Source organism: Vitis vinifera, chromosome 18, assembly GCF_030704535.1.
Source record: "Vitis vinifera cultivar Pinot Noir 40024 chromosome 18, ASM3070453v1".
NCBI classification, from domain to species: domain Eukaryota; kingdom Viridiplantae; phylum Streptophyta; class Magnoliopsida; order Vitales; family Vitaceae; genus Vitis; species Vitis vinifera.
In genome coordinates, this window is record NC_081822.1 from 35964671 (window position 1) to 35990270 (window position 25600).

The 25600-nt window shown below is 38.9% G+C and overlaps 1 long non-coding RNA gene across 1 annotated transcript in view; it reads left to right on the forward strand.

Moving 5' to 3' along the window:
* Positions 1-430: 430 nt before the first annotated feature.
* Positions 431-25600, forward strand: part of LOC132253236 (uncharacterized) — a 33413-nt gene continuing 8243 nt past the window's right edge. Inside the window, exon 1 of the long non-coding RNA XR_009465057.1 lies at positions 431-710. This is a non-coding gene — a long non-coding RNA (uncharacterized LOC132253236). The remainder of the gene's footprint in view (positions 711-25600) is intronic.

Here is a 25600-nt window from a genome sequence, read left to right on the forward strand (position 1 = left end):
AGACAAAATTATTTTTAAAGTACTAAAAATATTTTAAGTTTTCGAACATATTTTTGTTTTACAAAACACTATAAATTTAAAAACTATTTTTCGGAATTGCTTTCAAAAATAGTTATTAAACAAGCCCTTAAGTTTTCAAATATATTTTTTTCAAAATCAAACTCTTCTTATTAGATGATGTAATATACCCTTATAATTTTTGTAATATCAACATCAAACATAAAAATATTTAGAGTTAAATATATAAAATGATTTATTTCAGAAAAAGAATAAATAATGCTTGAAAAAATAATTTTAATATCACTTTTTGACATTAATATTTATTTATTTTTACGATTTAAAACACTGTGGGATTATTTTTAGGAATTTAGTCGACCGTTGAACTTAAAACACAGTGGGATTATTTTTAGGAATTTAGTCGACCGTTGGACTTGTGCAGTTGTCTTCAGTCTTCGCAGCTGTCACTCGACTTTTCTATCTGTATTTTCTTTGATATAAAACCCTAAGAACAAATTCAAATGATCAATCTCAATTTCTCATCCCCCTTCTTTACTGCCTCTCTGCCTCTAATCCAATCCCAAATTCCAAACCCTAAATTTCCTCAATTCCAACGATACTCTTTCAGAAATCGATAGGCTAAACGATGCCGTTTCATAGTACCACATGCTAGCTCTTCCGAGCTTCCGCTCCTCCCCGTTGATATAAACCAGGTGAGTTTCAGAACCGATTCTTCTTTCTCTTCCGTTCGCCTCTCTTTGTTTTTCTGGAATTTCTCTTCTTTCTTTTTTCTTTTACGAAATAATTTTGCTAGGCGTGTTTGGAAAATGTTGGTCTTGATGATTCTTTGTTGGTTTTTCCTGGAAAATGTTGTCTGGGATAATAAAATTATTTATTCTACTATTATGGGAGTTGGAGAATTGCCTTTTTTTTTTTTAGGGAAATAATTTTTCTAGACGTGTTCGGAAAACATTGATCTTGATGATTCTTTGTTCGTTATTTGTTTTTGTGGAAAGATTTTTCTGGTATAAAAAAATAATTGGTTTTATTTTGGTGCTGGATAATTTTTTTTTTTTAAATAATTTTTCTAAATGTGTTTGAAAAATGTTAGTCTTGATGATTCTTTCTTTGTTGTTTGTTTTCGTGGAAAATGTTTTCTGGGATAATAATTATTATTTGTTTTGTTATGGGGTTTGGAGAATTTTTTTATTTTTTTTTCACAAGGAAATAATTTTTCTAAATGTGTTTGAAAAATTATGGTCCTGATGATTCTTTGTTAGTTGTTTGTTTCTGTGGAAAAACTTTTGGAAAATGTTTTCTAGGATAATAATTATTATTTGTTTTGTTATTGGGTTTGGAGAATTTCTTTCTTCTTTTTTCATAAGGAAATAATTTTTCCAGACGGGTATGGAATATGTTGGCCTTGATGATTCTTTGTTGGTTGTGATGCTCCTACGATCTATCTCTTTGCCATGTTTTACTATCTGAAGTTGGATTGCTGCAAGTTTTATTTGTTTCAATGACAAATTTTCTGAGGGAATTTTCCAAACCTTTTAAGGCAGAATTTATGGTGATTACTCACTTATGTTTGTAAATCCGGGAGTAGGCTCTAGATTAAGACCTAAATGAGTTTGATATTTAGATCTATGTAGGAGATCCATGGATCCCCCAAAAAAAAAAATAGTAAATGGTGAAGAAGTAAATTATCCTAAGATTCAAAATGGTTTAGAAAATTGGAAATGACCTAAGGTTTGCGGTTAAGAAATTTATAAGAAAGGTTCTTTTAAGTTTTTCTCAGACCATATAATTTGGATGGTTGAACAAGATTATTAGGTTATAAGACTTCTAGATGACAAATCCATAGAAAGACATTAGAAAGATTATAGTTTCATACACTTAGGAATGGTGTAGTTGCTAAGCCATTAGTCAAAATAAGCTTAAATACCTCATTTGTTATGTGTGTAAGAGACAATAGACATCTTGATTTTAGAGATTCTATTATCGGGGCAGTTCACTAGCAGGTTTAAATGATGGACTAGTTTATTTCTAGAGTTTCTATAATTTCACATTTTGCAATTTCACATCTTAGATTTAGTTGCCCTCCATAATCACAAGATTCACATGTAAAAGCATGATCACTAGTGTGGGATTGAGAGCTTTTATGCGCTAGTCGTTAGAGAGAAAGTATTCTTTTTTCAATCAAATTTTTAATTGGTAAATCTAACTTTATCATCCTTAGGAGAATCACATGGAATGAAGTTGATTTTTTAGATTCATGGCATTTCTTTAATGTTGTTCCACCCACAGAGCAAAGAATACAAAAAATTGAACAAATAGTTCAATACCCTTATGGAGAAGGAGATTTGATCTTCTCTAATTCTTCAACCATCTAATGCATGATGCTCATCTATTCCAACTAGAACCACTAAGATGGAAGAAGGATCCACATCTTCAAAACCTAAGTATATTAAGTTATCAAGAGGTAGATCACACAAATGTATCACAACCTTACTGTTTTGAAGAGTCTACTGAGAATTACTTGATATGTCACCCACATATTCCTAAGAGATTAATGTTAAATTTTGGAAATGGTTAAAGACCTTTAAGAAAAATGAATTTCCTAATTATACATTTAAAGATATCAACAGTAATTTAAGAAATATGCAACAATAATCATTATAGAATCCATTCATCCTCTAAAAGTTTTAAGTCTAAGACTGATGATAAAATAATGATACTAGTATGTTTCTTAAGACTTTAGGAGATCAACTTAATAGAGTAGAATTTCGCCTTTACTTGAGACAATCTATTGTGAATCCCTAAGCTAACTACAATACCATGCAAATTGATAATTTACTCTATTAGTGTTGAAAACCACCATCCCATCCTTTTCACTTTCTATTCCTTGGTCCATTCCCTTCTTTCAAACTAAGCTATTCATTGAATTTAAATGATTAGGATTTGGAGCTTATAGAAGACAAGGAATCAATTTCCATTTTGGTGGTCATAGTAGAATTGAAGCTAAGGAAAGTTTGAATATATTGCGTGACAGGAAGGGATTGCCCTGGTATGAAGGAAAAAAATCCAACATTAGTGTACGAACTAATCTCTGACTTGATGAGTCAATCTAATTAAGGAAGTAAAACACTGACGACTGACTTTCTGATACTTTCACATAAAAGTAGAGATCGAAAACTCAAGGATCAAGCATCTTCACATTTGTCTAGGTTGGACAACTTGTGGCTAAAGTCCATTCTTGTATGTGAGGAGAAACATGCAATTAGAGACTTTGTGAAAGACAACGTTTCACTTTTTTTTATGATCGAGTTCTTGTGTTTTTTTCTATGTACACTAGTGAAACACACTCACATAAAACATAGGAATTGAACTAGCAAGATTTAGGATTTGGTTTTTAAATGGTGCAAACTTAAGGATTAATGAAGCTTCAAAGTTGGAAATTCATGTACTTAGAGAGACTTTCATAAGACCTGATTTTAACTTCTACATAAATTTTCAACACATTTTTATGAAAAAGTCTTTAATATTGTTATATTATATTAAATTAACATAGGTATTGAATACTTTAGACTAGGTTTTGACTCATACATGCAAACACAAAAAAGAAAACCAAATAAAGAAACTTAGCATAAGTGTCTATCTCTAGTGAGCATAGGAATAGATCATTATCAAAGAAAGATAAAAGAAAGAGTCGACGAGTCACTTTTTTAAATCTTCTAAAAAGACTTGACAAACTCTTTTAGTCTCCTCGGGTGAAACTTGTACAATGAGGTCTTGTTGTTCTTCGAGTAGCGCCCTCTTTGTAGACCCTCAATTTTTTCCCTTTAGCACACGCCCAATTAGGTGTTCTTTCAGCACTTCATAGCAATTCTCTTTAGCACACACCCTCTTTGTACAATGAGCGCTTGCTATTTTCAACTAATTTTCATGGTTTTCTTGATTTTTTAACAAGCATGAATAAACTTCATAGTTCCAAACACTGGAACTCATGGCATTAATACATGCAAAAGTAAAATGGTCTTTGATGAGGGCTCGACATCCATGTTATCTCTTTCAATATTGATTCAAGAGATTCGTTTGTTTGGTATCTGATTGGCATTGATATATATAAGTTTGACGATATTGAGAGGAACGACCAAGATATTAAATCCATTTTTTTGTACACTTTTGTGAATTGGGCTAGGGTATATATAAAGGAACACACTTTCTCTTTGATAGATTTTGTAGATTGGTTAGCCACCACTTAAGGGTGAGGTTTGTTCGTCCTTTGGTGTTTTGCTTCTTTGTATCTTGGTATATTCCGTGTATACTCTTTCCTTTGCCTTTTGGCCTTTAATGAAAATACTTTACTTATCAAAAAAAAAATATGAGTTTGTTTCATACTTGTTATTGAGCTAACCATGTTTCCCATTGAAACGCTTATCTTGCTATCTAGGTATGATTTCTATCGTCCTACTTTCAAATTTTCTTTAATACACATGACATTGTGAATTATAATCTTTGTTTGATGCCATGTTTGGTCACCTTGATATTTGTTCGATTATCTTTGACAAAAATATATGTTGCATGCCGTATTTCTGAGCTAATTTTGATGTCTTGTGATAATGCTTAAGAAGTAGTCCAAGTACACACCTTAACTCCTTTTTATGATTGTGATTTGATTTCTTATTTCACAGGCTAGTTTTGAAATCACTTTAGTCCACCTAGGTATCCTCAATCAACTGACTAATTGTCATATTTACTTCAACTTAGCTAGTAGAGATCTCTTTAAGGCTTAGAAGGGTGCTACCTCTTTGAGGTGCCTTCCTAATAGGTAATCTGATCCCCGGACCTAGACTCGGGCTTTTTTGAAGACGTGTTTTTCCAAAACTATGGAGTCATTTTTTGAGGGTTTTCTTTATTATTTTATTGTTTTATTTTCTATAAAAAAAATGTTATATATTTATTAATTGAATAAGGAAGGGAAACACACTTCCTTTTATAGAAAAACTACAACAAATCAAACTAAATACAACTGTACACCCAAATTTCTAGGAACAAAATAAATTTAAAATATACAACTTATCCCTAAAAAAACAACAACAAATTATCCCTAAAAAATAGGTAACAACCAAATTATCCCAAAAAATAGGTAACAACCAGATCAGAAAGATTCTGATATGATTGAGATTTTCAACACTCCCCCTTAAGCTGGCTTGAAGATGTCATTCATGGCCACCTTACTTGCTAAATCATCAAACTGCTTATTTGGCAAGCTAATCAATTGTTGAATACCTTGAAAAGATGCCTTGTTTTGGACCTATTATCATCATTATGAAATCTAGTACTAAGTGAGTTTTTTTTTTTTTTTTGATATGTAAAGCAAGATATATTAATGAAGAGGCGGAAAGTTACAAGTATACAGGGGGTATACAAAGCAACAACCCCATCTCAAAGCAACAACCCCCTCTCAAAGCAAAAAATAAGAACATCAAGGCTCACCACCCCTTAGTTGGACGCAAACCATTTCAAGAACCCTATAAGGGACACACGCTCCTCACCAATATACAATCTAGCCCAGCTCCACAAACTACAAACAAAAGAATTCTTGAACTTTTGGATATCTAACACTCCTCCCTTAAAAGCTAGCCTATTTCTTTCCTTCCAAATCGTCCAAAAAATACACAACGGTATGGATTTCCATATCCTTTTCCTTTTCTTTCCCACAAAAGGGCCCCTCCAGCTAGTTAAGACCTCCTTTACAGTTTCTAGAAAAACCCACTGCACACCTGATAACCCAAGAACAATATCCCACAGAACTCTGACCACTATACAATGAATAAAAATATGATTTACAGTTTCTTCTTCACAATCACATAGAAAACAACAATTAGGAAGCTGTCATCCTCTCTTTTCTGAAGCCTATCAAGAGTGAGCACCCTCCCCCATGTAGCCTCCCAAGCATAGAATGCAACCTTGGTTGGTACTAAATCCACCCAAATGCATCTAGAAGGAAAAAAAATAACATTGGGTCTGCCCACCAATCTATAAGCTTCTTTGACCCTAAATTTTCCATTCCTTCTTCCCTTCCAACAGACTGAATCTTCCTCCATAGAGGGCTTGTAATCCCTTAGAACATGTAGCAAGTTCCCTATCATATCCATCTCCCAATCATTAAAATCCCTCAAAAATCTTAAATTCCACCCCCCTTGACCAAAATTCTGATCCCACATCTCCTCCACCGTCGCAATCCTATGAGAAGCCATAGCAAATAGGTGGGGGAAATTTTGGGACAGCCTTGTACCATTACGCCAAACATCAATCCAAAAATTGATTTTGCTTCCCTTCTCAACTATGAACCCCGTGTTATCCCAGCACCAATCAGTTTCCTTCCAGATTTCCTTCCACACCCCCACGCCGAACGCCCCATGAGCCCTCTTTGCTCTCCAACCATGACCTTCTTGCCCATATTTCGCTGTTATCACTTGCTTCCAAAGATTATCTTTATCATAAGCAAATCTCCAAATCCATTTACCAAGCAAAGCTTTGTTCAAGAGCACTATGTCACAGGATGCTTCAAATGACCCTCCCCATGGGCTTATATAGAAGGAGGGAAGCTTCTGGAGACTCCTGGAGCCATCTACACTAAGTCATTGGTGGGAAGAGTGTGGAAGGTTCTAGAAATGCCTAGAGATGTCCACACATCTCTACACTATGGTGGAAGGCATGGGAGGAGTCCAAGGCTTTCTAGAGACTTCTAGGAATCTCTTGTATATTCTTGTACATAGGGTTGTACATAGAATAGGGTAGGATGTTCTAGAATATTCTTGATTTGTAAGGGAACCCTCCAAGGTTCTAGAGAGTTCCCTTGGTGCCTATAAATAGGTGAGGGCCTCATTTGGCCAAGGACCACCCAAATCACTCCCTAACCAAGCAAGGGAGCATCCAAGCACTTGTAAAGGCTTCCCTGAGTAATAGAAAGCTTCCATTCTTTAAGGAGTTGCCTACCAAGCTTCTTAAGCTTTTGAGTCGCGAGTGTCTTAGCCGGGTGAGCTAAGTATTGGGAGCAAGGCTGACTTAGCAAGATCAAGTGTCTTGGCTTGTCTAAGTGCCGCACGAGCTTAGTGAACGACTAAGTCCGTGACAAGTGGTATCAGAGCGCGGTTACGGGGGGGCATAGCAAGGGAAGCATGTCGGGTTCCAACGTGGAGGAGACTAGTGAGCAAACCCGTGGGAGGGAGACCGAGCCTACTGCACGGGGCAGGGGCAGGAAGGATAAGTCTCGTGACGCCTTAGCCAACATGGAGGCAAGGTTAGCCAAGGTGGAGCTAGCCATGGCAGACACTCGGGAGGGGTTGGACTTGATCGAGCAAGGCATGGAGAAGGGCTTAGAGGATCTAAGGGAGCAGATCCAAGACCTTCGCGAGGGGGTGCTAATCTCACAGGTTCAACCAGTGTCGCACGAGGAGTTTGTGTCCTTCCAAGGAAAGGTCTTAAGCATGCTTGCTAGCATGGAGTCAAGGATGGAGGCCTTGGCTGCGCGCATGGAGGCCCGAGACCAGGAGGTGAGGCAGGAGTTGGCCATCTACAAGGCTGCTGTGTCGGCACGGGTCATGGCCACACAGGAGGCATCTAGGGTGGAGGTGCCGAAGCCACATAGGTTTAGTGGCAATCGGGATGCCAAGGAGTTGGATAACTTCTTATGGCATATGGAGCGATACTTTGAGGCTATCGCATTGACGGATGAGGCGGCTAAGGTAAGAACTGCAACCCTCTACCTTACTGACACAGCTACTCTATGGTGGCGTCGAAGGTTTGCCGATATGGAGAAAGGCATTTGCACCATAGAGACATGGGAGGATTTCAAGAGGGAGATCAAAAAGCAGTTCTACCCCGAGGACGTGGCTTACCTGGCTAGGAAAAACATGCGGCGTCTTAAGCACACAAGCTCAATACGCGACTACGTCAAGGAATTCTCTTCGCTCATGCTTGAGATTCCTAACATGACTCAAGAGGAGCTGCTATTCAACTTCATGGATAACCTGCAAGGGTGGGCCGAGCAGGAATTAAGGCGTCGAGGTGTTCAAGACTTAGCCACTGCTATGGCAATAGCAGAATCCTTAGCGGATTATAAGAGGGGAGACTCCTCCAAGATTGAGTCTTTGGAGGATAGCCACGCCATGGGTGGGGGAAACGAGGTTCCAAGGGACCACAATGCTCCTAAAAAGGGATCAGGCAAGACGTCTAACGTCCGGGAAGGAAGGGATAAGGCGGAAAGGAAGGAGTTTACGCCTAAAATCAAATGCTTCCTATGTGACGGACCACATTGGGCACGGGATTGTCCAAAGAGGAAGGCGCTCAGTGCCATGATCGAGGAGAGGGAGCAGGAGGACGAAGCACATATGGGCTCAATGCAGCTACTAGGTGCCCTCCAATTCAACCCGAAGCCTAGTACGCCTGAGACCTCCTTACTAGCAGGGGTGCAAGTAAAGGAGGAAAAAGGGGAGCGAGCTGAGGTAGCCCGCACACACATGGAAGAGGTCACCAAGGGAAAGGTGAACTCAATGGGTAAGAGGACGCAGCACTCTAAGCATCGAAAGCACACGGGTCTGCATCCATCTGGAGCCTCACGGGAGAAGGAGGTGAAGAATATCCTAGCTGAACGGATCACTAGGAGACATGGGGTCCCTCCTGTGGTAGAGTACCTAGTCCGATGGAAAGGACTACCTAAGAGGCGGGTAAGCTGGGAACATGCGGATGCCTTGAGAAAATTCTGGAAACACATCGAGAGGTTTCAGAATGAGGCAACGACGAGGACGTCGACGGCATCGGTGGGGGAGAGTGTCACAGGATGCTTCAAATGACCCTCCCCATGGGCTTATATAGAAGGAGGGAAGCTTCTGGAGACTCCTGGAGCCATCTACACTAAGTCATTGGTGGGAAGAGTGTGGAAGGTTCTAGAAATGCCTAGAGATGTCCACACATCTCTACACTATGGTGGAAGGCATGGGAGGAGTCCAAGGCTTTCTAGAGACTTCTAGGAATCTCTTGTATATTCTTGTACATAGGGTTGTACATAGAATAGGGTAGGATGTTCTAGAATATTCTTGATTTGTAAGGGAACCCTCCAAGGTTCTAGAGAGTTCCCTTGGTGCCTATAAATAGGTGAGGGCCTCATTTGGCCAAGGACCACCCAAATCACTCCCTAACCAAGCAAGGGAGCATCCAAGCACTTGTAAAGGCTTCCCTGAGTAATAGAAAGCTTCCATTCTTTAAGGAGTTGCCTACCAAGCTTCTTAAGCTTTTGAGTCGCGAGTGTCTTAGCCGGGTGAGCTAAGTATTGGGAGCAAGGCTGACTTAGCAAGATCAAGTGTCTTGGCTTGTCTAAGTGCCGCACGAGCTTAGTGAACGACTAAGTCCGTGACAAGAGCACTAGCTTCCTTAAGCCAAGTCCTCCCTTGCTCTTATCCTCACAAATCGCCTCCCACTTGATTAGATGAGCTTTCCTTTCCACACTTCCCCCTCCCCAAAGGAAATCTCTTTGAACTTTATCTAATCTCCTAGCCACTGACTTAGGCATCCGGAACAAAGACATGTGATAGATTGGCATGCTAGCCAAAGTGCTTCTTATGAGAGTGATTCTCCCCCCTTTTGAGATATATTGTCGTTTCCACCGCGCTAGTCTCCTCCTCACTTTCTCCTCCACCCCATCCCAAACTGAAGGGGCTTTGTTAGGAGCCTCTAATGGCAAGCCCAAGTATTGAGAAGGCGGTGAGCCCACCCTACATCCTAATTCCACTGCCATTTCCTCAATCTCTTCCACCACGCCAACTGGGATAATTTCACTTTTGTCCAAGTTAATCCTTAGGCCTGAAGCTGCTTCAAACCACAAAAGAATCCAGCTCAAATGTGTTAGGCTCTTTGTTAGCCTCACAGAACACGATTGTATCATCAACAAAGAAGAGATGAGAGATTTTTAGATTGTGTCTCCTATCACCCTGAATACTGCAACCTGAGAGGTAGCCCCCCGCAACCGCCCTCCTAATTAGGGCATCTAGCACTTCCATTCCCAAGACAAAGAGGTAAGGAGATAATGGATCCCCTTGACGAAGCCCTTTAGAACTCAGGAAGAATCCAGCTAGAACCCCATTAACTAGAACTGAAAACTTGGCTGAAGATATACAACTCCACATCCACCCCAACCACTTCGAGCCAAATCCCATTTTGTGTAGTGTCTTCAACAAGAACTGTCAATTGATGCTATCATACGCTTTCTCAATATCCAACTTACAAATGAGCCCTTTCTTTTTTCTTTTCTGCCACGAGTCTATCACCTCATTCGCAATTAAAGAAGCATCAAGGATTTGTCTTCCCATCACAAATGCATTTTGAGTTGGGGCTACCACTTTGTTTAACACTCTCTTAAGTCTATTAGCTAACACTTTAGCCATCAATTTGTATAGCCCCCCCAGGAGACTAATGGGTCTAAAATCTCCCAAATCAGCCGCTCCTCCTTTCTTAGGAATCAGAACCAGAAAAGTGTTATTGAGACTTTTGAGAAAAGAGCTTTGCTCATGGAACTCCTTAAACATCTCCAAGATCTCCCCTTTCACAAAACCCCAACAACTTTGCCAAAACGCCATAGTAAAGCCATCCGTCCCAGGGCCTTTATCCCCACTCATCTCCATTAAAGCTGAATGAATCTCATATTCAGATAACGGAATCTCAAGATTCTCTACTTCTTGCTGGCTAATTTGATCTAATTGGATCCTCTCAATATCCGTCTTCCACCCCAAGTCTTTTGACAGCCTCTGTTGATAAGCATTTGCAATTCCTTCCCTTACCTCCTGTTCCTCTACCAGCCAAACCCCATCAATTTTAATTCTGTCCAAAGAGTTATTGTTACGATGGGCATTCGCCATCCGATGAAAAAATCCCGTATTTTTATCCCCTTCTTTAAGCCATACCTCCCTTGAGAGTTGTCTCCAATGACTTTCTTCCAAAATGACCCATTTTTTATAGCTTTCCTTTGCTTCCTTTTTTAATTCTGTCTCTTCCAAAGACAATCTTTTTTCGCTTTCCACACGGTCTCAAAAATCCACTTGCTGCAGAGCTGCACTTTTGTTACCTTCCAGATTTCCAAAGACCTCTCTATTCCAAGCTTTTAGTTTCTATTTGAGCTCCTTCATCTTTGCTACCAATCTATAACTAGCAGTGCCTCTGACCTCAATTTCCCTCCACTAATTCCGAATAAGGTCTATAAAACCCTCAACTTTTAACCACATGTTTTCGAACCTGAAGGGAGATGGACCTCTCCTTAGCCCGCCTCCTTCTAGAAGAATGGGAAAGTGGTCAGAAACAGGACGAGGCAGCCTTCTTTGAATCACCCCACTAAACTGATCTAGCCAGCTAGGAGACACCAAGAACCTGTCCAATCTTGCCCAGGTTTGGTTATTAAGGCCCCCGCTCCAAGTGAACACTCCTCCTTGCAACGGGAAATCTACCAGCCCTAAATCATCAATAATATGAGCAAACCTCTTCATGGTCGGGGTTATTCTCCCTTGGCGGCTTCTTTCTCTTTGAAAGAGGGTACTATTAAAGTCACCCCCTAGGCACCAAGGCTCGTCCCAGATTCCTCTTACAGCCCCAAACTCTTCCCACAGACATTCTCTTTCCTCTTTGGTGAATGGGCCATAGACTCCCGTAAACACCCAAACAACCCCATCTTCCACATTCTTGAATCTACACGAGAGAGAGCACTGTCCCTCCTTCCAATCCACAATTTCCAACGACCTTTTATCCCAGCAAATCAACAACCCTCCCGTTGCCCCATCTTCATCCAAAGCCCTCCAATCTAAGAATCTTCCCGAGCCTAAACTTCTCACCACCCCCTCCTACATTGGCTGAATTTTTGTCTCCTGAATACACAGTAAGTCAACATTTTGATTCCTTATAAATGTCTTGATAATTTTCCTCTTGGACCTGTCATTTGCCCCCCTCACATTCCAACTTAACAGCTTTAGCTTCATTAATCTACTGCAAGCTAATCCCCTTTGCCCTGTGAAAGGCTTTTTTGCTTACACCCCTTCTCATAATTAACTGAGCACTCCAGTCTCTTCAATTCCCTTTCAAATTTTGACTTCTCCATCAATTCTTTGCTGTGAATTCTCTCCCGTCTCTTTCTTATTTTGATCAAGAAGTTCAAAATTTCCTTTTCCAACCCTTCTGTTGAAAAGCCCAAAAAATGACTAAACTTGGCCAAGCTGCTTTCTTCCCATCTATCCTCTTTCTCAGTTCTGACCTCTTGAAGTTCTGTCCTCTCCGAATTCCACTCCACCCCCCTAGCCAAATTAGGGTCCTTATTAAATTATACCAAGTCCCAGCATCCATTGCCATCCATTCCGGGGCCAACTTCATTACTTTCCCCTAGCACCCCAGAGTGATCGAAAGGCTCCCCCTCCGGAGTTCGATCAAAAGAATACAAGATGAAATGAGAAGACCCATAGTCCCTTTCCCTCTCTATCCTTAGTCCATAATCATACCTCATGGCTTCCTCTGCCAGCGCCTTGTCTGTTGCTGAAAGTATAGCTTTCTCCCTTTTCTTCCTTGTTTCCTCTGTCTCCCAGATGACTAGGTGCTCTCCCTCTAAAGAACTCCCGTTGCTAGCAATTCTGCAGTCCAGAAGACTTCCTTTCTCCAGGGGTCTTTTACCTTTGTTTTGGGCCATGGACTGACTTGGTCTAGCCTCTTCCATCTCAGCCATTGGGCCTCTCCCATCATGAGCCCATCTTTTAGGCTGGCTAGCCTCTGGTCCAACAGGGATGGTCACTCTTTCCTTTAATGTCAGGCCCCTCACTGCACTCAGCCCACATGGGCTCTTCTTTACCCCCCTTATCATTGACGCCTGGGCCTGGTCTGCTTTTCCTTTCCAGCCCAAGTTACTCTCCTGCCCGCCCAGCCTCTTATCTGAATTTATCATCTCCTCGGGCCGTTCAAAGATTGACTCTTGGGCCGTGGGCTTAATTAGTCTGGCCCCATTCATCAAACAGCCATCCCTGTCAAAAGCCCAGCTCTTGGATGGCCCAGCCTCTGGCCCCGTCCCTTCTTCCACCACTCCCTTTAACTTTAGGCCCGAAGGTTTCGGCCCACAGACCCTTCTCTCATAACCCATGGGTGCTGATTGTTGGGCCCGGTCAACTATCCCCTCCCAGCCCATAACCCTCTTCTGTCTCCCTGTCCCCTTATATGACGATAGCAACTCCTCGGGCTTTTCAATGGCCGATTCCACCTCCACGCGCGAGCCGGAGCGTGAGATGTTGTCATCCCTAACTTCCCCCCATTTTCGGCTGTCAACCCTAACCTTCTTGACTGACGGCCTGAGCTCCCACCAGAGGGTGAGTGTGACAGCTTCCTCCTCGATCCCAATCTCCAGCGTACTCGGTTTAGCTCCACCGTCCGTCTTAACTAGAATCCTAGCCCATTGGAGCTCTTCCAGCTTCTCCGTCTGCGAATCGATGTCAATGAAACCACCGCATTCATCCCCCACCCTTCTCAACACAGTCGGGTTCCACAACGACACTGGTAGTCCAAAGATTCTAACCCAAACTTCATTACTTTGTTCCTCCTCCTCCCTGCATCCACTCCTTGGGCTCCATTTCTCAAAGCTCAGCCTGGTACTAAGTGAAAGTTAGTTAACTAATTTGATCACTTGGATGATAAACTAGACATATAGAAGATGTTTTCTGAAAATTTTCATGATAAAACTTGATTAGTAGATATTTGTTTTAGATTTACGTTGTAGAGTCCTCTGTTATGATCATTTGCTGATTTTTCTGTGAAGTAACCCACTTGTGAATAAATTTGATATTAGTTGGAATATAATTAATTAACTAGGTCAATGGATGAATGATCTTTGTTGTTTCATGGTTTAGAATTGAATTTAGATTTGATTTAACCTAAGTTTTTACTTAATAAAAGCTATTTGATAAGCCTATGATAATTGGCTTTGAAATCATCATTTTTATTTTGATTTGTGAGGATTTGATTTTATGTATTTTTGTTTAGTTAATTCTTGGGAATCCGTATTTCATAATTCACATACATGCATGTTACTTAAATAGGAAATTGTATGATTTAATTGGATACTCACTTAGGGCTCTTTAGGCATTTATTTTAGCGTTTAATTCAAGCATAATTAATCATCTATACAGCTTTAAATTTGTTCCATGTGTTAGATTACAATTAGCTTATGTTTTTTTATCTATGATTTGATATACATATAATATTTAAATTGTTGATCTTATATTGGATTTATTTAGGAATCTTTCGATATTGGGATTTGAAATCAAAATAGAATACAATAAACCACTTAAATGACTGCAAGTTTAGTTCATACAATAAGTCATAATTCATACATTGGATTGCCTAATTCTAGTGCACACACACACACACAAACACACACATTTTTTTTAGGTGCTTTCTAGTGGTTCTCAATTCCCATATGTTTTAATGATTTTAAAAAAATGTTTTTGATTGCTCTAAATTGTCAAAGTTCTATATTTAAATTAATCTTAGATCAATTAGGTAATGAAAAGTTTACTTTCTAAAAGACAATGCTACCTATTTTATTTAGTATGCAATTTTCAAAAGTTTTAAAAAGGAATTTAAGTTCTAAAAATGAATTTTGGTTTTGAATACACATGAATTAAAATTCATAACTTCAATCAATGGAGTCTTTATGGATGAATTCATGGAAATTAAAATGGGATTTGATGGATCCCTACCTACAAAGTTTTCCAAAATATGGTCTACTAACATTGTTGATAGTTCATTATACCCTTGAACTTGTAAATGAGAATCCGAGCATTTAGAAACTCTTCAAAAATTTTCTAATTATTCCATGGTGTTGTAAAGTTCTTGAATTTGATTTTAGTATTTTGTTTGAGGCAAAAATAATTCCCCAATTAGAAAATATAAATCAATATTTCAGAAAGTACGGTTTTCAGTCTATTTTTGACACTCAGTTTTGTTTTCAAAATTAAATTACTAAACAGTCCTCTTTAATTCCTTTAGGCATTTTTACCTTAATCTCGACTTCCCAAATTTAATTTTTTATACCTAAAATATTATAAATGATTTCTAAAATGAGAGATATAATTTTTTTTCTTGCACCTACTACACAAGTGCTCTCTTGGAGTTGAGAGATGTTTACTTATTTTTAAATATGTTATAAATGTGATATTGCCCTGTGATTATTTTTCATTTTAAATAGATAAATCAAGCTAGTTTTCTGAAATTTGTATGATTTTAGGATAACTCTAAATTAATTTAAAAAAATCAATTGTTGAATACCTTAAAATGATGCTCTGTGCTAGACCTATTATCATCATTATGAGATCTAGTGCTAAGTGAGAGCTAGTGAATTAATTTGATAACTTGGATGATAAAATTTTCAGAGACGTTCTTTGAAAATTTTCATGATAAAACTTGACTTCTAGATATTTGTTTTAGATTTTTTTTGTAGAGTCCTCTATTTTGATTATTTGCTGATTTTTCTATGAACCAACCCAGTTGTGAATAAATTTGATATTAGTTGGAATATAATTAATTAATTTGGCATTTTGGACGGTGATTTGAATATGTTAAAGATGTTAACATATGACATTGTTGTCTGTGAACTAATCTTCTTGTTTTATGGAAGCGCTTAACAAACTATAAGGGTACGTTCTTCACTTTCTGTGATTATTCCTTATTGAGAGTTCATGTTTTAACATATACTTGGATGATAAACTAGACATATAAGAGACGTTCTCTGAAAATTTTCATGATAAAACTTGACTTCTAGATATTTGTTTTAGATTTATTTTGCAGAGTCCTCTATTTTGATCATTTGCTGATTTTTCTATGAAGCAACCCACTTGTGAATAAATTTGATAGTAGTTGGAATATAATTAATTAATTTGGCATTTTGGACAGTGATTTGGATATGTTAAAGATGTTAACATATGACATTGTTGCCTATGAACTAATCTTCTTGTTTTATGGAAGTGCTTAACAAACTATAAAGGTACGTTCTTCATTTTCTGTGATTATTCCTTATTGAGAGTGCATGTTTTAACATATACTTGGATGATAAACTAGACATATAAGAGACGTTCTCTGAAAATTTTCATGATAAAACTTGACTTCTAGATATTTGTTTTAGATTTATTTTGTAGAGTCCTCTATTTTGATCATTTGCTGATTTTTCTATGAAGCAACCCACTTGTGAATAAATTTGATATTAGTTGGAATATAATTAATTAATTTGGCATTTTGGATAGTGATTTGGATATGTTAAAGATGTTAAAATATGACATTGTTGCCTATGAATTAATTTTCTTGTTTTATGGAAGCGCTTAACAAACTATAAAGGTACGTTCTTCACTTTCTGTGATTATTCCTTATTGAGAGTGCATGTTTTAACATATACTTTGATCCATGTTATCCACTAATTTACCCATTAATTTCCATAATGACTTCAACTTACTTAGTAGAAACCTAACTTTTAGGGCTTAGAGGGGTGCTATGATTGTTCGCTGTATCTTCCCAATATGTAACTTGATCCGTTGACCCAACATGGTTTTCACAGACTTGTCTTTTCTTTCAGGAGTCTCATTTAAGATTTTTCTTCCTTATTTTGTTTGCCTTTTAAAAACTAAAACAAAACTAAGTGGCGACTCCATTATTTAAAAAATTAGTTTTTCACAAACAAAAAGCAAGTCTCACCATCAAGTGGGAACACATGGGAAAATGCGGGATTACAAAGTGGCGACTCCATTGGGGATCATAAAGGGTCAAACTTGAACATAGGTTAAAGTAAATGTGGAGTTTGATTGATCGATTAGTGGATACCCTTCTTTGTGCCTTTGTATGATTGAGTGGTTAATGACACATTGAAGATTTTTTTTATACTACAAGTATCTATGATGCAAATTAGATTATGATGTTTACTTATGATTGATTCATTTGTCTATTGTGTTTGTCTTGACATGATTTCGTTATACTCTTATCGCATGATTATTATACCATAACATGATGATTGATCTAGCCATATGTTTTATTAGATTATCATATTTTGGTTAATTCAAATACATAGATGGATGATTTATACCTGTATTGCTTGGCTGATTGTTGCATGACTATCTTTCTCCTGTTTGATGCATGATTGTTTGTCTATGTTTTATTTTCTTGCTTTAGATGATAGGTTTTTTTTGGATGCACCCAAATCTTTCACTGTGCACATTAGATCGTCTTTGAGTGATTGAGAGTTGTGAGATGCGTTGACCAGTAGGAGAGCCTTCACCATAGGAAACTCCTTGGGATGTGAAGAAGTGCATGTGTGGAGGGGATGACCACCTTGCATGGAAGCACCCCGTTTCTTTGGAGGTGTGTAGAGGGTTGCTTACCATTGGAGGGTACAATTGCTTCTGCTAGGGATTCCCTTAACCCAACCACTTATTTTTTAGAGCCCACTTTGTCCTTATAGATTGTGCTTAGATCCTTTTATTAGGGATTTCCATCTTACACATGGGTGCATCTGAAGGCCTTCAAAGGTTACTCTAATCACAGTTAGGATCCAATACTCCCTCCATTTGGTTTCTTTCTAGAATGTTAAGAGTTTAGTGGTTTTTTGAGTTTCAATGGACCACCTTGTTGTGTTGTATTGGTTTTTTGCCTATTGTTCAAATCAGAGTACTTTTTTCGTGCTTCTCTTGTGTTGTACCTTATTCTGTTCTCTCCTTCTTGAGTTGTTGTCACTCCACTTGATACTTTAGGATGTGCTCATCGATCGTGATCACCTTTTTACATCCTACACCTATCATGGGCCTGATGATTTATCCTTTGATTGATTCACTTGATTCTATTTTTAACATGATGCTTATCATTTTCATTATAGAAAGGTAAAAGATTTGTTTTCACATTCATACATTTTTTTAAGGTTTCGCCTTGATCACCTTATCATTTTCTTTATGGAGCTTGGGTTGAAAGTGAATTAGGTATGTCTTGTTATAGATAGAGTATTGGTCTCGTGATAGTGTTGTTCTTCACACCTCACTCATTTTTTGGATTATTGATAGAAATTCTTTAGTCACATTTGTAGCCATTCACAGTGGACCCTTATGACTTTAGAGTCTCTATCATACATCCAGATTTTGATTATCATCACAGGACCACACATCATCTGTTGTGATAGACTTTTAGACTTAAGCCATCTCATCACTTGCATATTGTGATTTTGAGGTTTGATCCATCATTGAGGACATTAAGCTTTTTGACCTTGGACCAGGAGCCCGACCTTAAAAATTCAAGATTGTGACTCATCTATCTTATGATCAAAGTAGTACCTACCCATTTCCACATCTTCTATTCTTGTGTGCCCACCTATTCTGAGCCTTATGTAGCATCTCCCCTCACCCCATTATCACTTGACCTTTCCATCCTTCCATATCCTTGCATAGCACCATCACCCGTTCCTTTTATCCCTTTTTTGACTTGACCAGGTAGAGTTTGAGGAGACTAGACTGGAGATGAGCTTTGCATGATGAGGGGATGATCGGTGGATTATGACGAGAGTAGTTAGATCACTTTATGAGATCACTAATTACTATTTGGGTGAGAGGATCATCTTTGAGATCATTGTGGAGGATCCAGATTAGACCCTTATGCATGATTTCAGGAGGTTGGCATGACTTTAGAGGTTGATCTTCCATGATGACAGTCGGATTGTGATGAGAGGTTGTGGTTGATGAGATCATTGTCTATTTTGCCATTGAGAGGGCCATCTTTGAGATCATTGCGGAGTATTCAGATTGGTGGTCTGTTGAAGTGAGGAAAACTACATTGATCCCCAAATCGAATCTCATGACCTGGATTCAGAATCTGCAGTATCGTTAGGGTCATTGACAATGGCAAACCTTAATTCTTCATTGCTTCATCTATGATTGGTCAAGCACCAATTCTGAAGAGATTCCAATACTCTAAATTTCTAGTAGAAGTTCTTCACTTAAGGATGTGCTTTTGTACTGAGATTCTGAATATACAGTGTTATTCGTTAAATCCTGGTCTGAAAATGAGACACTTTGGAGCGGAGTCACCCATATTAGACATAATCTTGGGGTTTCTGGTCATACTCGGCAGTTGGCCTGCCATTAAGTCCATCATAGTATGAGACACTTCAAGCGTCGCAGTAATCTCTAATGTAGCCTCACAGACTGATGATAAGGACAGCTTTTCATACTGAACCTTAGCCCTTTTGACCATCAAATTTTCCACAGGTAGAGACCAGATCTGTTACAGTGGCTGTGGACTTTGTCCTCTACTCTTGCGTTGTTTCCGTATTTACTTTTTCTGTGCCAACAGAAACACTTGCTGAGTCTTGGCTTGGGATTGAAATCCATTTTCTAAGTTGAATGTCTTGCTACAAGGGTTGCAAGAATCCAGGCCTTCAGACTTTAGACTCTGCCCCTTGCCTTTGCCACTACTAGCAGGAGTTTTCCCAGCCCTTTTATTTGAATCTTTCATGTGTAATAGAGCATACGAATGCACAACAATCCCTTGGAAAGATATGAGAGTGTCTGGCTTTGTCCAGAGTGCTAATAGGCGCTGCTCCATCGACTTGGACCTGCTTGGGATCTATTTAGCTATTGGGCTCCAAATTAAAACCTGCCATTGCTGTCTGGAAAACAAACTCTGAGGAAAATGCAATGAAAAAGGTAGGCCAGATGCAAATTGTATGAAGCTGGTGATCCAAATCCAGCTGCAGATATTAGATGGAGAATATTCAGACGAAAGCAATGATGGATTGAGAGAGAAAACTGCTTGGATATTATCATTTATCGCGTGCTGTGAGATGTGAATCTGCATCTGGAACAGACTTTGGGCAAGCCAAATTCAATTTGGAGCAACTACTTCAGGATTTGGGACATCCATCTTCCCACCAGAATCATAAGAAACTTTAGGAATTTCTTCATCAAATACTTTTACTTCATCCATCAAATCACATCAAGGTCATCTGTTTGTTCATCACTCCCACTAATTTCAACAGTTTCGACCATAGGAGAGTCAACTAAACTGAGTGGTGATGCTGCTAACTCATTTTGAATCTTCGGAACATCATTCAGGGGTGATGGGGAACCATTTGGAGGCAAGTCTGGTGCTATTTTAATTTGGCGTGTACTGTCATTTCTGCGAACTTGATGCGGTCATCAACAGAATTGAAATTCAGAAGATTTTGAAGTCAAACCTGAAATTGGGTGACTTGGCTTCGAAGTGGAAGATTTTGAATTTCCAACATAAGGAAAATGAGAAAGCAAATGTGCAACCTGGAAGTGATTTGAAGCAGCTGAGGAACGCGAGCACATGTACATTCTGAGGTCAACATTCTCCAAACCCATGATTACTTGTCCATTCCCTGACCCGATGCTTGCAAGTTTCTTTAATCACACAATTTCAGCAACTTGATCAAAAGCTGTGTATAACGTTTTCTGCCCATTTTCTAGTTGCTCCTATAGCATTCTTATGAATCTCATATTCAATCAAATTTAGAGAGCCACCTCGACAGTTTGAAAACCTCTCTCGGCAAAAGGTAATTTGAACTCCTGAAGAAGATTGCTATTTCATCCTCTGCTTCACCAATCTCCTATTTCTTCAATTCAATAACTGCACTTCTCAACTGATCTTCTTCAATACTCGAGCCAAGCATCAATTCAATCCACTTCAACCCTGATTAAGATCATTTCGGACTCTCCTTTTGCTAATGCAGCCTCAGTTCCAGCATTCTGCTTAACATATTATGCAGCATCCAGATGGCCTGTTAATTTTCCATAGCTAGCTAGGAGACTGTAACCTTGCGAATTCCATCATTTCCATCCTTCGAACACCACAGATCATTAACGACACATACGATTAATATTACTCGAAGTATTCTTTGTCTTTCCACAGGTTGTTGGTCTATCTTCTTCCCAAATCTGAGTACATGGAACTGTTGGTAACAATGAATGCCATGCAGACATGGAGATGGGCAGAAACAACAGAAAACCTGAATTAGGCTCAGTCTTTTTGGATTCCATGGATGACTTTGGAGATGGTTCTATATCGATCTGTTTGAATTCTCTGGATAAATTTTAAGGAAGCTTTGCATCAGTATATTTAGGTTCTTTGGATACTACCTCATCCTCACATGCAGGTTTCACAAATGAGGCATCAAGGCAGATTGTAGCTCTCTAATCTTTTCAGGTAACCGTGCACTTGTCACAAAAAGGGTAGGAATCTGCCTTCTGACATAGTTCATCTACGAGTAAGTTTGTTTCTCGATACATGACAGGTTCACTAACAAGTGATAAAGCAAAATGTCTCAGTGATAGGCCTGCTGATATCCATTCTATTTTAACATCAGGAACACATTTCAGTCATCTTCTTGTGGAGGTCAATGGCAGAATTCACAGCCTCTAAAGAATCATCCATCTTCTAGTGCAATCTATCTGTCATAAGAGGAACAAATTGTCTTGCCCATAATCCAATTAAATTATTTAGAATACTCAATTCTGGCCAGAACATCTCTACTGACAGCTGCAGAGTCTGGACCAAGCCGTTTCTAAAATGAGGTATCTCTTGGTCACTGATTAAACCATGCCTCCTTCTACCTCGAATCAAGATCTTCCTCTTATACAGAGTAGGGAGTCCTCATCATAAGACCACAGTAACTATTTTTAGCAGGGTCATTACCAAAATTGAGGAAGCACCTTCTGATTCACTATTTGAAGAAGTGCCTGAGTCTGAATCACTTGATGAAGAGCCTGAATTGCCATTGGAGGTACTGGAACTACTACACCTATTTACTCTTGAATCTGAGACTAAAATGACCACCTTGCATGGTGCACTTATGAGTTGAAAGTAGATATTCCACAACATCATTTCTCAGTCCAGAAAGTAAGGTTAGGAATTCAACATCAGAAGCTTTAAAGGCCAGAGTGATTGAATGAACATAAGGTTGGATCAAACGGGCTTGAGAGAACCATCTCATTCCAGGAATAATTGTCCCAACAACTCAACCAAAAAGTAGCAGATGTCACCACCAGATTTAAACGCATGGCAGCAGAGTAATTGCAGAATCTGAATGACTCTTGGATTTCGATAAGCAGGGCATAGTATTCCCAACAATAAACATGTCATCCTCAACAAATTTTGTATCAATATTCTCTTTGTGGTATTCATTTCCTAGACCGCTTGGCAGTGGTGTTCTCCCCTGATTCCTCAATAATACAGGCCACCACAGAATCTGACTTAGTCACTTAGCTAAATGCTTCAAACCTTCAACAAGTTTAGGAAGGTTAAATGCAACCCTACATTGCACTGCAGCATGAACAACAGAAGAGAGAGAGAGAGTTTCATGCTATGACTGGATGGGCATCAACTTCCTTCTCATTGATATCTCCTTTGAACTTCTTCTGGCACAGGGCCTCTCCATCTTTATCATCCCAAAATTTGAACTCATATGTAACGTTTGTAAAACAGTCACCAGAAAACTAGGAGGAAGGAGCAAAAACAAGTATAATGGAGAATAGAGAAAACAAGAAGCGAACAAACAGGCAGAATGGAAATCAAATAAAGCCACATTTCATGATCTTTCAATGGGCTCAGGCTAGTGGGAAAGATCACAAACAAATTCAGGGCAAAAGTGCAACCAATATCTCTAGATGCCCCACAGTGAACATGATACCTCACCAGTTTTCCAGTCAAACCAAGGAAACAAAGGAAGAAGAACCAGCAGTAAAGATGCATGAATGACTCAGAAAGTAACAGAGACATCAAGTAGAATAGCATCCAAAATGAGAAAATGCATGGTTTACAATGAACATACCTGGGGTGTTTCCTCACAAGTCAAACTTGCTTGGCTTCAAGTACTCTGTTTATTCGTCAAGATCAGCCAAACCAACAGCTCCTTCTCTTCTGCTTCTCCCTTGATTCTCCACCCTTCTTGCCCAGCCTAGAGAATCACTCTCTGTACTCTCTCTGAAACCCAAAACAACCAGGAGAGTCCCCTTTCTCTCTGTAGACGGGCCCCTTCCCTTTTTGCAATTCTCCTTTCTTTAAAAACCTCCCCTCTGGAATCCAAAATTTCCCCCGGCAGAAGCGAACCAGAATCCTCATTCCTTCCATTTTTTGTTGCCTCTGTCCAGATTTTCCCTCTCCAAGCGTGGACTGAATCTCTAGCTTCCAAAATCCAGTACACCCAAATCCTCACTTACCAGTGATGATTCCAGCTTCTTGAGAAAATTCCAGTGATGATAGATTGACCAAAACCCTCTCCTAGTTTCAAACTAGTAGAGTAAGCACTTTAGGTCTCCTTTTCTTCCCGTCTGCAGGAGATCTTTACAAACTAGTGGTTGAATTGAGAGTGCTTCTAGCAGTTCAGCCTCAGAATGATGCTGAGTGATGAACAATGAAGAGAAATTGCCAACTTTGGTTCTTCTTTTAACTTAATCCATTAGTCCATTTTGTCAATGCCATTTTTGTTTCTGGTTGTCTCGAAAGAAATAGCCTGATACGGAAGGGTCTCACTCACTCGATATTATATGATTAACTGTACATGATTCAACAAAACACCCATCCTGATACCACTATAAGCAACTCATAACTCGTCTCATTCCAGGAGGCCAAAAGAATGACTGTATGGATATATCAACAAAAGGCAAGGTTGTGGGTGGGTTCAAAGCTCAGCTCTTCACCAAGAGGAGCGCATCAGCAGGTCGTGAAAAGGATGGTCAGCATTGTGATACTCTCTGTATTTTTTAGAGAGCTCTAAAGAAAGTAATCAACAACGACAACTATATAAGCAGTCTAGTATCAATGCAAACAAATATACGGCCTCTGTCATTCCACACCTAAGTGTCCAGGCAAAACTTAAAATCTAATAGAAAATGGTGAATAGCTAGCAGATAATGGAGATAAGGAAGGGGCCTCCAGTCCAAAAAATCCCCTTTGTTGTGTCGTCTCCCAAAGCCTCTCTTTGTGCGTCCTCACTTCCCCATACTGATTCTTTTCTCCCATTCTTTTTGATCCCCCAAGATCTGTGGCCTTCTGGCGGCTGTCCCCCCTCGAGAGCCTTCTATGGCAAGAGTGCTTCTTTTTTAAGGAATCTGAAATATATGCATGTCTCTGAATCTCTTTTGCAGCCTGTGTATATGGCCTTTCCAAATGGATCAAATGTGGTTTCCTTTACGATGCCAAGTGGAAATTTCTTTAAAGAAGCAGCCTGCATTTCTTGCTTGAAAAGTGGAGATTTCCTCCTAGCAAAATCCCATGCAAAATAGAAAGTAAAGAGTAGAATAAAAAATTGCGTAATTGAAAATTAAAAATTAAAATTATGCAATTAAAACTAAAATATCAAACACATGCATATTTAAAAAATAATAATAATAAAATATAATTTCAGATAACTTAAAAAAGAATCATTAATCTTAAGCAATTTCCTAAAAATAAATAAATAAGTGAATAAAACTAACAAACAAAAAAAGAATTAAGCACATACAAGTCATACAAGCCATGCAAGTCATGCAATATGCAAACCATGTAGAAAGTGAGTCAAAAAGTGCCTAAACGTAGGGTGAACTAAGTGGAATCTAACCTAAAGTGCACCCAAGTGAAGCCTAACCTAAACTCGAAGGGCGGCCAAGGTGACAATGAGGGGTCAGATAAATCCCTTAACCAAAGTCTTCAAAATAGTTCAAAAAAAGATAGACGACATGAGTAATAATAGGCCACTAGGGAACTACTATGGAGTACTGAAAGAGCACTTAATAGGACATGTGCTAAAATGACAAAATGACTCGTCTACAAGGGGCTAGATAAATCCCTCAACCTAAGTTTCCAAGATGGCTCAGAAAAGATAGGTGGTATGAGCAGTAATGGGCCATTAGGGAATTGCTATGGAGTGCTGAAAAAACACCTAATTGGGCATGTACTAAATAGGCAAAATTGAGGGTCTACAAATATGCCCCTCTTCAGTAAAGATCACAAGTGTAAGGAATGTGAGTAGAAATGCGAATAACAAGTGGAACGAAGTGAACTATACAAAAGAACTAAAAAATGACCAAATTTTTGTCCTAGCATATGGTGAGGATAAGCTCGAAACACAAGGTCACACTAACAAGGATGGAACTGCTCTATGTGGGAGGAATGACAACTGAGGGAGAAGAGGATGTGATGAGCAGCACAAGGATAGAAAGAAGTGAAAAGAATGACTCTAGGTCATAAATAAAAACGAACGACTTAGATCATGGATAAGATGAACGACTCTGGGTTGAAAACAAGATAAACGACTCTGGGTTGGGAGCTTGGGACCCTAAATGCAACGGAATACTCTAGGTCGTGGATGAAATAAACAACTCTAGGTCGGGAACTCAGGGCTCTAAATGGAATGGAAGACTCTGTGTCAAGGACGAGACGAATGACTCTGGGTCAAGGGTAAGATAAATGACTCTGGGTTAGAAGCTCAAGGCTCTAATGCAATGAATGACTTTGGTTCATGGATGAGATCAACGACTCTAGGTCAAAGACACGATAA